Source organism: Lactuca sativa, chromosome 4 (genome assembly GCF_002870075.4).
Source record: "Lactuca sativa cultivar Salinas chromosome 4, Lsat_Salinas_v11, whole genome shotgun sequence".
Taxonomy (NCBI): Eukaryota; Viridiplantae; Streptophyta; class Magnoliopsida; order Asterales; family Asteraceae; genus Lactuca; species Lactuca sativa.
The window spans coordinates 321,132,573-321,150,673 of NC_056626.2; the positions used below are offsets into that span (position 1 = coordinate 321,132,573).

The window sequence follows — 18,101 nt, forward strand, 5'->3', positions numbered from 1 at the left end:
AGTTATTCTGGAATTCAAAACATGCAAAGTGAAACACAATAATAATCGAATCCAATATGGTCTCAGAACTTATGAATATAAATAAAACACCTTTTATTTATCACCATATGATTACGCATTATTCATTGTATACTGTTTCAACTATCAACTTTATTCTTGAATTAAAACAATAGTTGTCCCATGCTCCAAGCATGTACACTATGTTTTTATAAACACTAGTCATGCCACACACCAAGTATGCATACTATCTTTGTCTATGATCTTTACTTTGTGAAATAGATCAGTTGAACATAACACCAATGATTCTTATTTCACAGTCCCAAATCTTATTGCAAATGCAAGAATTCCAAATTCATGTCATTTACTGAAATCTGTTAGATTCTAAACTTATATGCATTGATCTTCTTGTAATGATTATGCACAAATTCACAAAGACTTGGAAATAATCATTACAAAGTATTCCAAAGGAGATCAACTCCTTGGAAACATCCTTCTTGCATTAAGTTTCCTAATCATACTGATTGAATACTTTCTAACTTTGAAGCATTTCCATATTCCATTTTGACAATCACTTCTGAACAAGAGTTGCCTCCTTACAGATTATGTCAATATGGTCCTTCCAGAATTAATACTATACTTCCAACTGTCCTTGAGCAACCAATCTTTAGTAAACCTTAGATTGTCCTCAACAATTGCTTAATCATTTTAGTCATATCAATTTCTAGACCTTTTTCCCTTCTTCATGCCCCTGGCATTTGGAAAAACTTAGAAAGAGTGAATATAGCACATGTAATCGATCCAATATCCGAAGCATATGGGACACGATTCATGATGTCTCACATAAAGACTAAACCAATCTTTTGCTATAATATTTCCATTTCTATTTGCCAAGTTCTCATAATTCAGATTATAAAAAGGGATGCCGTAATCATAATCGAATTTTAGAACGCAAATAATGAATGCATATATAGAATTTCCTTATGTTGAGCCATCCCAACATGAAATTCATATATATTCTTGACTAAATACAAATAAGACCTCAATCTAAGATTTTAGATTTGAGATGAAGTATAATTTCCTCTCCCTTAATTATAGCAAAATAACTTTTTCAACCCCTGCAACCTCACGAATTGAAACTTTTGTTTTCTATAATTAACATTGCTAACTTGCAATACTTATCATAATAATCATGCTCCCACTAACATGATGATTATTAGCATAACACTTATACTCCCGCTAGCTTTGACATGTACCCAGAAATCAACTGAACTTCTAGAAATCAATACTTTATTGAATTTTTTTTACCAAAGTTCAGACTTCTGATACTAGATTGCCTTGATAAGACTTTATCAATATCATACACCTCTCTTAAATAGCTCACATGTGTGTCTAAAAAATTATGAAGAGGGATGCCGTAATCATAATGTTTAGACCTTTTGTCATTCCCATAATTGCTATCTACTCAAAATCTACTTAGTGAAAGAGTTTCCTTACCATCATTTTCATGAATCGAAAAGAACCTTATGACACTTAGATTTAATGGTGTATGTCTTCTTATCCATGTGAATTGTCAAAACCATAGTCACAAGACAAGGATAATGACAAATCCAAACTCATATGGATTGACTTGTGCAATCATAACTTCTTGCCACATGGCAGCTAAAGGGCCTGCCATTGCTTCCAAGTTGTTATGCAAACAATTGAGAACATGTAGAACTCAAATGTATAGCCAACTTAACTGGAATGGGCACAGAAATGTCAACACGATAGGTTATAAACCTTTACTTGTGCGCTAGCGATGAAATACAGGTTTTATTCTTGATTATTTCTTGAAAGCTTTTTCAGGATCTTTTAGACTCCCACTGTCTCCTTGACCTATACGACTTTCTTGCCAAATATTGAAGAGATAGTGTGGATTCTAATCAAGACAGACACTTAACACAATTAGCCTTAGTTGGTCTTTGTTTGATCCAAAACATCACAACTTACCAATTTCAAATGTACAAGAGTAGAAAACTTTTACTCTTATATTTGACAAGTGTTTTAAACCTTCTTTAAGACATGTCACTCAAGTTACAATCTTAGAGTAGAACTCTAAGAATTGTTTTGGAATGAAGTATGAATCATCTTCTTGATTTAACCACTTCAACAATTCATAACTCCTCTTCTTAACTATCAGAATGTACTTAGAGGATGAATTGTGGTAAGGTCTCAAAATCATTAAGATGACCTTAAAACTTGATACTAAAGTACTCTCCCATCTTTTCAGATTTGAGAAACTTTTATCCTTCTGCCTAATTTGATTCTTCTTATCCGTTCTGTCATACATTGAAAATTTTCCAATGTTTCAGAATTATACTTAAGCTTGTAAGTATAATCATATTTACTAAACCTTAGTAAATCATGACGAATAGTCTTATCCATCTTTTGTGGTGGACTTTGACAAGTTTACAAGAAAGTGTACTTGATCCCTTAGTCATTCTCTTGACTCACACATCCATGTGAACAAGTAGTTAGTCTTAATTTTTCCAATGCTCGAAAGTTCTCATTCATCATACTATACAACTTCCATGATTCCAAGTTTCGGTCCAATTGAAACTTGGGTCAGAAACGAAAAAAAAGGAAATGCGGAAAAATACCGAGGGGCAGTTGTCTTTTTTGAAGTATGTTGTTTCTGTCCCACCTGAAGTATTCACATTTGGAAATTGCGAAAAACAAGTGGTATGATTTATGAAGATTCGTATGATGTTTATATGGACAATTGAGTTGTTTCATTTTTTGATAGATCCAACTTTTCATATGTTTGAAGATCCATATAATGTCCTGCAACATGAAGTTTCTTTGGCTGTTCTTCCTGTGATACTTAAAGACCAGATATTTAATCTCTTCTTTTTCTTCCAATATGTTTGAAATTAATATACCTATGCCTGGGCATCCAATTGCCAGACAAGAAGAGGAAAAACTGGTTGATGACTGCAAACGTCTTTCTGATTTAATTGAGTCTCATGATGCTGTTTTTTTGTTGACTGATACATGTGAAATTAGGTGGCTTCCAACTCTTCTGCTTTGCTGCTGTACTTACTTTATTATTCTAATATTGATGTTGATGCATTTGGATTCTATAGTTTCTTACTAATATAGAAAATTAGCATTATGCCCTTGATATTAATTTTAGTTTAATGTTTCAGGTTACAATTACGGGTGCATTGGGGTTTGATAGTTTCTTGGTAATGTGCATGGTGCAGGCCTACTACGCAGCAGAAATACATCATCAAAAGCTGAGACTGTTGTTGGCTCTTCTTTATCTGCTGGTGTTGAAGAAATGTCACTGGAACATAAAGATAGCAAGCCGAGACTAGATTGTTACTTCTTTAATGATGTTGTTGCCCCTATGGATGTATAATACTTACTTTCCTTCTTTCTTTTTAACTCTTATTTTAATAGATAAAACTGAGATTTCATTTTTGTAATTTTTAAAATGCAGTCAACAGCTAACCTCACTTTGGTGTTCAGGAGTCTTCCAATCCGGAAAGAATGGAATTCATTCTGCGAAAGATCCTCCAGTCATGCATGTCACAGATCTCTTAATGGTTAGTAAATAAAATTAAGATCTCGACTCTACTTATTCTTTGTTTGACTTGTATGCAATGTTTTGACTTTTAGTTTTTATTGTAATCTTTTTTTTTTCTGGCATCTGCCAAGAAAGCCAAAGATTTCCTCCCGTTTTTGCAACGTAACAGGAGAATGACAGCTGTCGTTGAATATGTACTCAGTGGACACAGATTCAAACTATTTGTCCCCAAAGAAACATGTAGCATTGCTTTCTCCTTTTCCAGTGTCCGATGTCCCGGACATGACGAACCTTATTCTAACGAAGCTATTGCACTCATGAGAGGCAAGATCATGCAGAGGGACGTCGACGTAATTTCACTGACCCATAATCAATTGTTAATAATTATTACTATCACTTCATTTGTTAATACTAGTTTTTTTTATTTTATTTCAGATTGAAGTGGAAACAGTTGATAGGACCGGAACCTTCTTGGGGTCATTATGGGAATCAAAAACGAATGTCGCGATTCATCTTCTTGAAGCCGGACTTGCAAGACTTCAGACATTTGGTGCTGATAGGATTCCAGATGCTCATCTTCTTGCTCAAGCCGAACTGTCTGCCAAGAATAAGAAACTAAAGGTTGATAATATATCAAATTTTCTCATAATACAATAAAATCAAAAATGTAAAAAACTCTGATTTTATAAATTTGTTTAAGATATAGGAAAACTATGTGGAAGGTGAAGAAGTCACCAATGGTGCAACTCAAGACAAAAAACAAAAAGAAGAGATTAAGGTTGTTGTGACTGAAGTCCTTAACGGATGCCAATTCTATGTCCAAGCTGTTTCATATTCAAAATTCACCTCTGTCCAACAATAACTCGCTTCCTTAAACCTCAAAGAAGCCCCTGTACTTGGCGCATTCAATCCCAAAAAAGGCGATATTGTCCTTGCACAGTTTAGTGCAGATAACTCATGGAATCGCGCCATGGTAAGAATCGAGTTTTATACTTGTTTTTTTCTTCCAATAATTAAATTCAATAAATAATTAAATTCTGTTTTTGATGATGACATGGCAGGTGGTGAGTGGTCTACGTGGTGTGGTGCAATCGACAAAAGACAAATTCGAAGTATTTTACATCGACTACGGGAACCAAAAAGGTGTTACTTACAATCAGTTACATCCACTTGATGCATTGGTTTCGTCTGCACCTGGGGTGGCACAGCTTTGCCATCTGGCGTACTTAAAGGTCCCATTGGAGGAAGCTCAAGGTTCTTTACTTCTCTTACACTGTAATAATCCATCTTCATGCTTATTTTGTAGTTATGTTTTTTTGCAGGCAATATAGATACTGTGAGCAAGTTCATAGGTTTAGAGTCCTTAAGTGGTGTTATTAAGGAAGACTGGAGACAAGTGAGGCACACATTTAAAAAAATCAGCATAAATCTTGTTTACAGGGAGGTACACATTAGGTTATTAGAACTATTAGTTTGTAAATTTCTGTTACAACTTCTATCGATTTGTTTTAGTTTTCTATATATGGAACAATTATTTGTATGACATTAAATTTTATGTAATGGATTGTATTTTTTGTATATGATATTTTATTTTCTATTATGAGACATTAAATACAAATTTAATTTGAAAGTTAGTAAATCTATAAATAATATTTTTTTTAAACATTTAAAATTATGATACGCAAAAATGTGTGTCATCTTCATTTATGACATGACCTTTCTTGACAGGGGCTTTCTTGATACGCATTGCGTGTCATTAACACGCGCGTCGTAGGGTTACGACATGCGAATGCGTGTTGACTTCCTTTATAATAGGGCCTTCCTTGATACGCAATGCGTGTCATTAACATGCGCGTCGTAGCAAAAGCGCGTCGTCTCTCTTTATGACAGGGCCTTTCTTGACGCGCATTTGCGCGTCGTCTGATCCTTTTACGACGCGCAATGAGCGTCGTAAAAGGCTGTTTTTCTAGTAGTGAATCTATCATAACTCCTAAGAGTAGGTCAAGAATCCAATCTTCAATCAAGCGATAGAAATCCATCTTCGCGATCAGATTCAACATACTCTTTGTTTAAGTTTCCTTCACTTTTCCTTTGATTCTTAAACATAAACATGTGACCCAGTCACATCTTGTAATAAGAATCTCAGAATAGAAACTTAACCGAGTTAGATAGTGGACCTTACCTGAAATAGAGTCAAACTTATTGACTTTAGTAGCCTTATGATCTTTCAGGTAAAATTGACAGCTTCGCAACCAATGCCCTTTCCTTTTGGCAATAGGACCATATGGACCCTTAGGTAATAGTACATGGGACTATATCAGACTTAGCCTTTCTCTTTACCATTTGGTCAACCGAGTTGACTATGGCCGATCCCTTTCCATTGGGAAGAGAATGCTTTTTTGGATTTCCTGTGTCACTATTGTCCCTGTCCATAAAGTTTTGAGAAGTTGATCTCCTAATCAAATTTTCTTTACTAGTACACTAAATCATTTCTGATTTAGCAGCACAAAGCTAATAGATAAGATCATTAAGGGTCTTGTCATAGTCTGTTTCATAGGAGTCCCAAGGAACTCACTATGTGACTTAGAAAGTGATTGAACCACTAACTTTCTTAAGACTTTGACATCCAACTCTCCCGACTTGTCAGTATGTTACTTCATCTCCAAGATGTGATCACACCTAGACCATGCTTGCCAATAGGGCTTGAGTGACCTTGAACTTGTGGGTTAGGGAGAATAATTGGAGGAGGTGGAGGAAGTGAAGTTCCAAGGTATTTGGGAAGATCATAGATGTATGAACTAGACATCTTTTGGGAGATATTCAAGATAGTTGATTTAAAGTCTTTAATATAACACCCAATATGAAATATTAAGGCTAGGACCCAACAAACTATTTTATAACTTGGAAGAGGGATGCCGTAATCCAAGCTATAGAATATTTGAAGGTAGGTGAATGACGATTCACCAATTTTCACCATGAAAAACGAAATAATTTATTAGGTTTTAGTTAGATTTGAAAGTCCTAGATATTTTGAGATTCATTGAACTTTTCAATGGCATGTTTCAATCTCGAGTGTGCCCTTCAGGTTTTGTGACTGGGATGCCGAGGAACACAAAACAAGGTCTGAAGCAACCATGCAAATTACTTGGCGCCCTTAAGTGTTTACCCCTCAATCGATGCGCCGGTTAACCACACACACTCCATCGATACTATGATAAACATTAAGTTACCCTTTGCGTACCTTGTTAAATACGAGTTAGTGTGCCGGTTAACCACACACGCTCCACTAACCGACTTAAACAAAGTGCAAAGTGTAATTTCATGGATTAGCACCTTATTCACATTTTCCTAAGTAACTAAGATTGGGTATTTATAAAAGGTTTAGTTACTTAGTATTTATCATTAATACTTTTAATGAAGGGAGAATTATAGTCCTTGTCCTACCCATTCGGCTAACGACCCTCCACCGGTCAAGGAAGCGGTGGGTGAGAGTGGACACCCATTAAACTGCCATTTTATAGGCAGTAACCTTATACCCCCCTTATAGACCGACTTCGTGAATGAGGCCTACTAACGGTAAGACTGACTTTACTCTTATACATATATATAAATATTATTAACTTATAATATTATAAAGTATAAGGGTTGAATTTTAACTTTTAAAATTCTAAGGTCTAGTTTGGAATTAAATTATACATGGGGGGTAACTTTACAAATTCCAAAACTTGAGGACAAGTTTTGAAACCTTTCAAAACTCCTTGCTTTTTCATAACTTATGAGTTTAATTAAGGTTTAATGAAAAAAAAATTGAAGTTCCACGACTTGAGGACAAGTTATGGAAGACATTAAATCATTTAATGATGACATTAAAAATAGAGACTCTTCTATTTTCATAACCTATGAGACTTAATGACACTTTAGAAAGAAAAACTCTTCACTTTCCATAACTTGAGGACAAGTTATGGAGTTCATAAAAACCATTAAGATCAAATATTCCAATTAACACAATAATCAAATAATTTTTCTATGATCTAGATTAAACTCATAAGTAAAGATAATTCACATCAACAATTTTCAAGAAATTATATAATCATATAAACTAATACAAATCTTGAAACTTTGACAATTATTCTTTGAAGACTCTTGGACTTCATAACCTAAAGAGTTACTAAATGAGACATTTCACATCCATAACTTATGGAAGTTTCAAAACTCTTAAGCTCGTAACTTTAAAAAAACTTTTGAGTTCCAAAATTTTATGACAAAATTTGTAACTCCTTAAAACCACTTAGATCAAACTTTTAAAGCAAATGAAATAATCATATTATTCTATCTTTTTATAAATTGACCTAATTCAACTCTTGTAGTAAAGTGACTCAAATTTTACAAATAATTAGTTTTTCATAAAATCAAGTAATTATCATAAAATTTGACAAACTTCATGTTTTTTATCTTTTTTTTCCATCAACTTGAAAAAAATACATTTGCATCAAATATAATAGAGAACAACCCATGTCTCTGATACCACTGTTGGGGTTTGGTATAATACAACATCCTATGGTGCACATACAACTCTAAATACCTTGGATCTATGTTTTCACTAATTATACATGCAAATGGTTTCCAAGGCATTAAACCTATAACTAGCATGCATTTGACATAAACCATATAATATACTAGTTAGGGAAACATACCTTTTATGTGGTTTGAAGTCTTGATGTATTTGGCCTTAAGAGCTTAGCACCAATAGTATGAAATGCCTTAAATGGAATCACAACACACCAAGGACAAAGGTGGCTCTTGAGAGAGAATTCCATGCACCAAAACACCTCCATATTTCTCTAAGAAAAGAAGCGGTGATTTTGGCTATTCAGTAACCTATTTATATGTAGGATTCAAAGGGTCATGGGTATAACCCATAATCCATACCCATAGGTTTTATGATCCATGCTTCATGTGGCCCAACTCTTTATGTATCCACACATAAACTTGGTCCAACATGGATCATAAGCCTAAAACATATAAATATAACTAATTATCATAATTAGTCCCCATAGATTTAATTAGTCTCTTTTGATCACTAAATTAATTCCAAATTAATTCTTGATCGATAGTAATTAAAGCATATGATTTCATATTAATATATTATAACTTATAATATATTAATAAACCATAAATAACCTTCTCTCAAAAGTCCATCCTAACAAATTGTCCTGATGATATGCAACCCAAATGGACCATGCTACACTCAGGTCAAGTACATACCAATAATAGTTCACGAAACAATAGTTGTCCCATGCTCCAAGCATGTAAACTATGTTTTCTAAACACTAGTTATGCCATACACCAAGTATGGACACTATGCTTTGTTGGATTAATGTCTAAGTCCATAACTATAATTGGTAAGACTTGACCCGACCCGGCATGGTCCATTTGGGTTGCAAACCTTCATGCACTTAGATAGACTATAATGAGAGAAATAAGACACTTATGGTTATTAATATATTATAAGTTCTAGTATATTAATAATAAGAATAATAAGATTGTTTAATTAGTATTGATCAAGAATTAATCTAGGATTAATTAAGTGATCAAAAGAAGACTAATTAAATATATGGGTTGATTGTGTAAATCATCCATACTTATATAGTGGGCTAATGCTCCATGGATAATCAAGTTGGGTTAAAACCCATAGGATGGTCCATGGGTGCTCCATGGTGTATTTGAACCCATGGATCCAAGGAAATGGAAAGTCATGACAATTAAGGATTTACCCTAATTGTAACACTATATAATGATCTTATTCTTGACAAAAATCGGCCACTAGGATTATTCTAGAGAGGGCTAGCCGATTTCATGAAGTGTAGAACTCTCTCAAGTTATTCTAAGTGTTTTGATAACTGTGATTCCATTTGAGGCTTCCACACTATTGGGGCTAGGCACTCAAGCTTCATGAAGACTTTCTACATCAAAGAGGTATGTATTCTATCTTGTTATATTCATGTTTTGTATGATAGATTAGGATGATACCTTGGATATTCTTATTTGCATGTATAATAGAGAAAACATAGATCCAAGGTATTTAGGGTTGCATGTACACTTAGGAGTGTTAGAATGCTCAAAACCCAACAGTGGTATCAGAGCCTAGGCTTGTTTTCTTGTTATACTTGCAAATGGAGCTGAAAAATCGAGTTGCGATGCTGTCAGCCCAGCAGACTCGCCGAGTCCATGAAGGGACTCGACGAGTCTAAGGCAAAATTCATCCAACTCGCCGAGTTATGTTCATGCACTCGACGAGTTGGACCCCAGACAGCATATTTTCGAGGTTTTTGGCTAGAAATGGACTAGGAACATTACCCTACGTTGTTTTTGAACTTATAAACCTGTTTTTTAATGTGGTAATGTTCATGCTAATCCATTTTCAAAGATAATTGTCAATAGATTCATGTTTTGTATTAGTTTAAGGTTTAGACTAATTACATGAAGAAGTTTGATATGAATTATCTTGTTCTTATGAGTTGCTTAGATTAATAGAAAAGTTAAATTGAAATAGTTGTTTTCAATCCATTTTAATCTAAGAGTTGAGTACAAAATGTGTTTGTGTAACTTGTCCTCAAGTTACATGAAGAGTCACATTAAAGACTCATAAAACTCATAAAAGTTGGTAATGGTTACAAAATGAAGAGTCTTGTGTCATTGAATTTTTTTTATGACTCCATAACTTGTCCTCAAGTTATGGAAATTCAAGAGTCACTTCATTAATAAATAAATAAATAAATAAAGTGTAACCTTAATTAATTCCATAAGTTATAAAAATAAAGAAAAGATTAATTCTTTTATTAGTTTAAAGTCTTCCATAAGTTATGGAACTTGAAGAGTTTTTTGGATTAAAACTACTTTAAACACATAAGTTATGGAATTAATTAGTTTTGAATAGTTTCAAAACTTGCCCTCAAGTTTTGGAATTTGAAAAGTTTTCACTTATGAATACTTTAATTCCAAGTTAGCCCTTAGAATTTTAAAAAAGTTAAAATTCAACACTTATACTATTTATAACATTAATGGTTAATTATTATATATATGTATAAGAACAAGTCGTTTTACCGTTAGTAGGCCTCATTCATGAAGCCGGTCTATAAGGTGGGTATAAGGTTGTTGCCTATAAAATGGCGACTTAATGGGTGTCTACTCTCACCCACCGCTTGCTTGACTGGTGGAGGGTCGTTAGCCGAACGGGTAGGACAATGACTTTAAATTCTCCCTTCATTAAAAGTATTAATGATAAATACTAAAGTAACTAAAATCTTAATAATTCCCAATCTTAGTTACTTTAGGAAAAATGTGAATTTGGTGCTAACCCATGGAATTCACACTTTGTACCTTACCAAGTCGTTGGTGGAGCGTGTGTGGTTAACCGGCACACTAACTTGGACTAGTAAGGACCACGAAGGGTGACTTAATGTTTGTCATAGATCAATGGAGCGTGTGTGGTTAACCGGCACATTGATTAGGTGATAATATTAAGGATACCAAGTGAATTGGTATGGTTATTCACACCTTGTTTTGTGATCCTCGGCATCCCAGTCACAAAATTTGAGAGGGCACACTCGAGATTGAAACATGCCATTGAAAAGTTCAATGAATCTCAAAAGATCTAGGAATTTCAAATCCAATTAAAACCTAATAAATTATTTCGTTTTTCATGGTGGAAATTGGTGAATCGTCATTCGCCTACCTTCAAATATTTTATAGCTTGGATTACGGCATCCCTCTTCTAAGTTATAAAATAGTTTGTTGGGTCCTAGCCTTAATATTTCATATTGGGTGTCATATTAAGGACTTTAAATCAACTATCTTGAATATCTCCCAAAACATGTCTGGTTTAGACATTTATGATCTTCCCAAATCTCTTGAAGATGATGTTCCTCAACATCATGCTTCACTTCCTTTATCTCCTCCAATTATTCTCCCTCACCCACAAGTTCTTGAAAAGTTTAAAGTCACTCAAGCCCTATTGGCAAGTTAAGGTCTTGGTGTGGTCACATCTTGGAGATGTAGTCACATATTGACAAGACGGGAGAGTTGGGTGTCAAAGTCTCGTGAAAGTTGGATGTTCAATCACCTTCTTAGTAACATAGCGGGTCACTTTGGGACTACTATGAGACAGACTATGACACGAGCCTTAATGATCTTATCTATTTGTTTTGTGCTGTGGAATCAGCAATGATTTGGAACACTAGTAAAGCAAATTTTGTTAGAAGATCAACTTCCCAAACCTTAAATGGACATTGGCAATGGTAGCATTGGATATCTAGAAAAGCATTTGTCTTCCCAATGGAAAGGGATCGGCCATAGTCAACTCGGTTGACCAAATGGTAAAGAGAAAGGCTAAGTCTGAAATAGTCTCATGTGCCATTATCAAAGGGTCTCCATATGTTAATATTGCCAAAGAAAGGGGCATTGGTTGCAAAGTTGCCCTATTTACCTGAAAGGTCATAAGGTTGATCAAGTCAAGAGGTTTGACTCTACTTCGGGTAAAATACACTGTATAACTCTGTTAAGTTCCTATTTGGAGATTCTTATTACATAATGTGAATGGGTCACATGCTGATGTCTTTTAAGAATCAAAGAAAAGATAGGAAGCTTAAAGTAAGTATATGCTGATTCTGATTGCGAAGATGGGTTTCGATCGCATGGTTCGGTAATCAGAATTTTGAGCTGTTGCTTAAGAGTTATAATATATTGCTTGTGAATAGATAACAACAAGGTTTTCATGTGGATTGTAAGGATAAGTTTTTCCGCAAAGTTTTAAAATAAAAGAAAAAAAGGTTTTAATTTTATTTATTTTAAAAATATCCTTACAATGGCATCGGTGGAAAATTGTTGCTTATATGTTTCCAGTAATAGCAATATTGGAAAGTGGATTTGATTCTTTCATTTGTGGTAGTGTCTGAATTTACCAAATGAAGAAAGTTTTTCATCATCCAAGTTTCAATTGGACAGAAACTTGGAATCATACAAGTTGTATTGTATGATGAATGAGAATTTTCATCTTTGAAAAATTAAGACTAATTCTTTGATCACATGTATATGTGAGTCAATTGAAGGACTAAGGAATTAGGTACACTGGGTGTGCGCTGGTCAAGGTCCACCACAAAGATTGATTTGTCATGATTTACTAAAGATTAGTAAATATGATTATACTTATAAGGTTAAGTATAATTTTGTAACATTGGAAAACGAATAAGAAGAATCAAATTAGGCAGAAAGATAAAAGTTTCTCAAATCTGAAAGGGCGGGAGAATACTTTAGTATCAGCTTTGTGATCATCTTAATGATTAAGAAACCATATCAAAATTTGTTCTCTAAGAAAGTCTTAGTGCATTCTTATGACTAAGAAGAAGGGATCTTGAAATTGTTGAAATGGTTAAATCAAGAAGATGAATCATACTTCGTTCCAATACAAGTCTTGGAGTCATACTCCAAGATTGTAATTTGAGTGACATGTCTTAAAGAAGGTTTAAAACACTTAATCAAATGTAAGAGTAAAATGTTTTCTACTCTTGTACATTTGAGATTGGTAAGTTGTGATGTCTTGGATGAGACAAAGACCAACTAAGACCAATTGTGTGAAGTGTTAGTCTTGATAAGAATCCGCACTATCCCTTGAATATTTGTTTTATCAAGGAATGGTTCTTGACTAGGAAAACTTATATGTCAAGGAGACAGTGGGAGCCTTAAAGATCCTGAAAGAGTTTCAAGATTTAATCAAGAGTAAAACCTGTAATTTATCACTAGCACACGACTTAAGGTTTTCAACCTATCGTGTTGACATAATTCTTATTTCTGTACCTACTTCAAATAAGTTGAATTTACATGTGAGTTATCAGAGTTCAACTTGGAAGCATTGGTGGGCCTTGTGTTACCAAGGTGACAAGAAACTAAGATTGAATAAGTTTAGTCCATGTAGGGCTGAATTTGTCACTAACCTTATCTTGTGATTATGGTTTTGACAAATTCGCATGGATAGGAACTCATACACTATTAAATCTAAGTGTCATAAGGTTTCTCTCCGATTCATGAAAATGATGGTGAGGAAATGCTTTCACTAAATAGATTTTAAGTAGATATCAATTGTGTCATTTGCATTTTCAAAAGTCATTAGTGGAGCGCGTGTGGTTAACCGGCACACTAACATGGACTTGTGAGAAATGGCAAATGCCTAAGAAATTGAGACTATGATTACGGCATCCCTTTTCATAGTTCTGAAAATTGTTTAGACACACATGTGAGCTATCTAAGAAAGGGTGTATGAATCTAAATTTCAGAAGTCCAACAGATTTCTGGAAATGTGTCAGAGCTAGTGGGAGCATAAGTGTTATGCTGATAATCATCATGTTAGTGGGAGCATGACTATTATGATTAGTATTGCAAGCTAGCAATGTTAATTATAGAAAACAAAGTTTCAATCCGTGAAGTTGCAGGGGTTGAAAAGTTGTTTTGCTATAATTAAGGGAGAGGAAATTATACTTCATGTCAATTCTAAAGCTTAGATTGAGATTTTAATCATCTTTAGTCAAGAATATATGTGAATTTGTTGGAATGGTTCAACTTGAAGAAATTCTATATATATATTGCATTTTCAAAATTCGATTATGATTACGGCATCCCTCTTCATAGTTAAATTTTGAAAACATGGAAAATAAAAATATTGTAGCAAAAGACTGGTCTAGTGTCATGTCTTTATGTCAAACATCATGAATAGTATCCCATATGCTTCGGATATAGGATCGATTTCATGTGCTATAATATTCATCCTTTCTAAATTTTCCAAATGCTTAAGGCATTTAGAAGGGAAAAGTCTAGAACTGGATATGACTAAAGTGATTAAGCAATTGTCGAGGACAATCTGAGGTTCGCCAAAGATTGGTTGCTCAGGGACATTTGGAAGTCTAGTGTTAATTTTGGTAGGACCATATCGACATTTTCTGAAAAGAGGTAACTCTTGTTCGGAAGTGATAGTCAAATAGGACTATGGAAATGTCTCCATAGGTGGAAGTGATTCAATCTATGTAAGACTAGGAAACTTAATGCAAAAAGGATGTTCCCAAGGAGCTGATCTCCTTTGGAATGCTCTGTAATGGTTGTTGTCAAGTCTTTCTGACTTTGTGCATAATCATTACAAGAGGATCAATGCATATAAGTTTAGAATCTAACAGATTTCAGTAAATGACATAAATTTGGAATTCTTGCATTTACAATAAGGATTTGGGATTGTGAAATGAGTATCATTGGAATCATGTTCAATTGATCTACATCACAATGTAAGGATCATAGACAAACATAGTGTGCATACTTGGGGTATGGCATAACTATTGTTTAGAAAAACAAAGTGTACATGCTAGGAGCATGGGACGACTGTTGTTTTTATTCAAGTCTTAAGTTGATTATTTGAAACATTGAATAATGTGTAATCAATATGGTGATAAATAAAAAGTGGTTTTATTTATATTCAAAAGGGTTCTGAGACCATATTAGATTCGATTATTATTGTATTTCACTTTGCATGTTTTGACTTCCAAAATAGCTAGGTTATTCTTTCCGGATGACTAAGTTATTTAAACACTCCACAGTCGTTCATATGTTGGAAGTAGGTATGAATCAAGACTGTCATGAATCGGGTTTGTAGATGGCTAAATGAGTTTAGTCATGGCAATGGTTGCTACAACATTCATGAGTACTCATAAGTTATGAGTATTGGAATAAACCCACGCTCACTTGTATCACTTCATGGAATTTATCTCGAGTGATCGTGAGACGATAATATCATATAAATCTTCAAACCTAGAGATATGAGTTGTTACCTATGAGTTGGTTGTGCATTGATTGCACGTAAACGCATCAGTAACTTGATGTTATAAAACGTGCCTTTGTGTACAATTCAACAAGTAGTAGAACAAGCATATGAGTCGAAGTTTATCTGTTCCTTCTAGAAATAGAAGCGATATCTGGGCCCCTCGATGATTTTGTTGTGACCTATGTACCGGCCGGTCAGAACTGAATTGATGTGTTCGATTAAGTTCTTTGTCAAACAAATCGAAAATCGGGAAACAAACTGCTGGACAATAAGTACGACGTTGTTCCATGTATTTGTCCGGCTGATATCATGAGAACAGAGGATTATATGATCCCTTATCTAATGGACAAGTCATTGACAAGATCAGAGTTCATCTACAGGTCAGAGTTCGACAGAAGCTTTTGAGAGCTACGATTGTCGGTTGGTTCCTGAAGTCATACGCAATAATAGTTTTAGACTTATCCAAGTGGGAGACTGTTGGATTAATGTCTAAGTCCATAACTATAATTGGTAAGACTTGACCCGACCCGGCATGGTCCATTTGGGTTGCAAACCTTCATGCACTTAGATAGACTATAATGAGAGAAATAAGACACTTATGGTTATTAATATATTATAAGTTCTAGTATATTAATAATAAGAATAATAAGATTGTTTAATTAGTATTGATCAAGAATTAATCTAGGATTAATTAAGTGATCAAAAGAAGACTAATTAAATATATGGGTTGATTGTGTAAATCATCCATACTTATATAGTGGGCTAATGCTCCATGGATAATCAAGTTGGGTTAAAACCCATAGGATGGTCCATGGGTGCTCCATGGTGTATTTGAACCCATGGATCCAAGGAAATGGAAAGTCATGACAATTAAGGATTTACCCTAATTGTAACACTATATAATGATCTTATTCTTGACAAAAATCGGCCACTAGGATTATTCTAGAGAGGGCTAGCCGATTTCATGAAGTGTAGAACTCTCTCAAGTTATTCTAAGTGTTTTGATAACTGTGATTCCATTTGAGGCTTCCACACTATTGGGGCTAGGCACTCAAGCTTCATGAAGACTTTCTACATCAAAGAGGTATGTATTCTATCTTGTTATATTCATGTTTTGTATGATAGATTAGGATGATACCTTGGATATTCTTATTTGCATGTATAATAGAGAAAACATAGATCCAAGGTATTTAGGGTTGCATGTACACTTAGGAGTGTTAGAATGCTCAAAACCCAACATGCTTTTCTATGATCTTTACTTTGTGAAGCAGATCAGTTTAACATGATTCGAATGATGCTCATTTCACAATCCCAAATCTTTATCGTAAATGTAACAATTGCAAATTCCTACCATTTAACAAAATTTGTTAGATTCTAAACTTATATGCACCGATCCTCTCGTAATGACTATGCACAAAGTCACAAAGACTTATCAACAGACATTACAGAGCATTCCAATGGAGATCAATTCCATGGAAATGAAGTCTCAAATTCTAGGTACATCACTTTGAACATCCTTCTTGCATTAAGCTTTCTAATTTTACACAGATTTGAAAGAAAAACTTCCACTTATGGAAACCTTTCTAGATTCCCATTTTGACTATCACTTCTGAACAAGAGTTACCTCTTTTTAGAATATGTCAATATGGTCATTCCAAAATTTACACTTATACTTCCAACTGTCCATGAGCAACCAATCTTTGGTAAACCTCATATTGTCCTCGAGAATTGCTTAATCATTTTAGTCATATCCAATTTTAGACTTTTCCCCTCTTAATGCCCTGAGCATATGGAAATTTTAGAAATGATGAATATTATAACACATGCAATCGATCCTATATCCAAAGCATATGGGACACAATTCATGACGTCTCACATAAAGACGTGATCATAGACCAGTCTTTTGCTACAATATTTTTTATTTGCCATGTTGTCAAAATTTAACTATGAAGAGGGATGCTGTAATCATAATCGAATTTTGAAAATGCAATATATATAGAATTTCCTTAATTCGAACCATTCTAACATAATATATATATATATATATATATATATATATATATATATATATATATATATATATATATTTGACTAATGATGATTAAAATCTCATTCTAAGCTTTTAGAATTCAAAATGAAGTATAATTTCCTATCCCTTAATTATAGTAAAATAACTTTTTTCAATTGAAACCATGTTGTTTTCTATAATTAACATAATAACTTGCAATATTGAACATAATAATCATGCTCCCACTAACATGATGATTATCAGCATAACACTTATGTTCCCACTAGCTTTGACATGTACTCAGAAATTAGATGGACTTCTAGAAATCAATACTTTATTGATTCTCTTACCAAAGTTCAGATTTCTGATACAAGATGCTTTGATAGGACTTTATCAAAATCATACACGTTTCCTTAGATAGCTTACATGTGAGTCTAAGCAATTTTATAACTATGAAAAGGGATGTCGTAATCATAGTCTCAATTTTTTAGACCTTTGCCATTTCTCACAAGTCTACTTTAGTGTGCCGGTTACCCACACACGCTCCACTAACGACTTTGAGAATGCAAATGTCACAATTGCTATCTACTAAAAAACTACTTAACGAAAGTGTTTCCTCACAATCATTTTCATGAATCGGAGAGAAACCTTATGACACTTAGAAT

At 33.9% G+C, this 18,101-nt stretch overlaps 1 pseudogene; it reads left to right on the forward strand.

Moving 5' to 3' along the window:
* Positions 1–3,377: 3,377 nt before the first annotated feature.
* On the forward strand, positions 3,378–5,026 carry LOC111899190 (ribonuclease TUDOR 1-like; annotated as a pseudogene).
* The last annotated feature ends 13,075 nt before the right edge of the window (positions 5,027–18,101 follow it).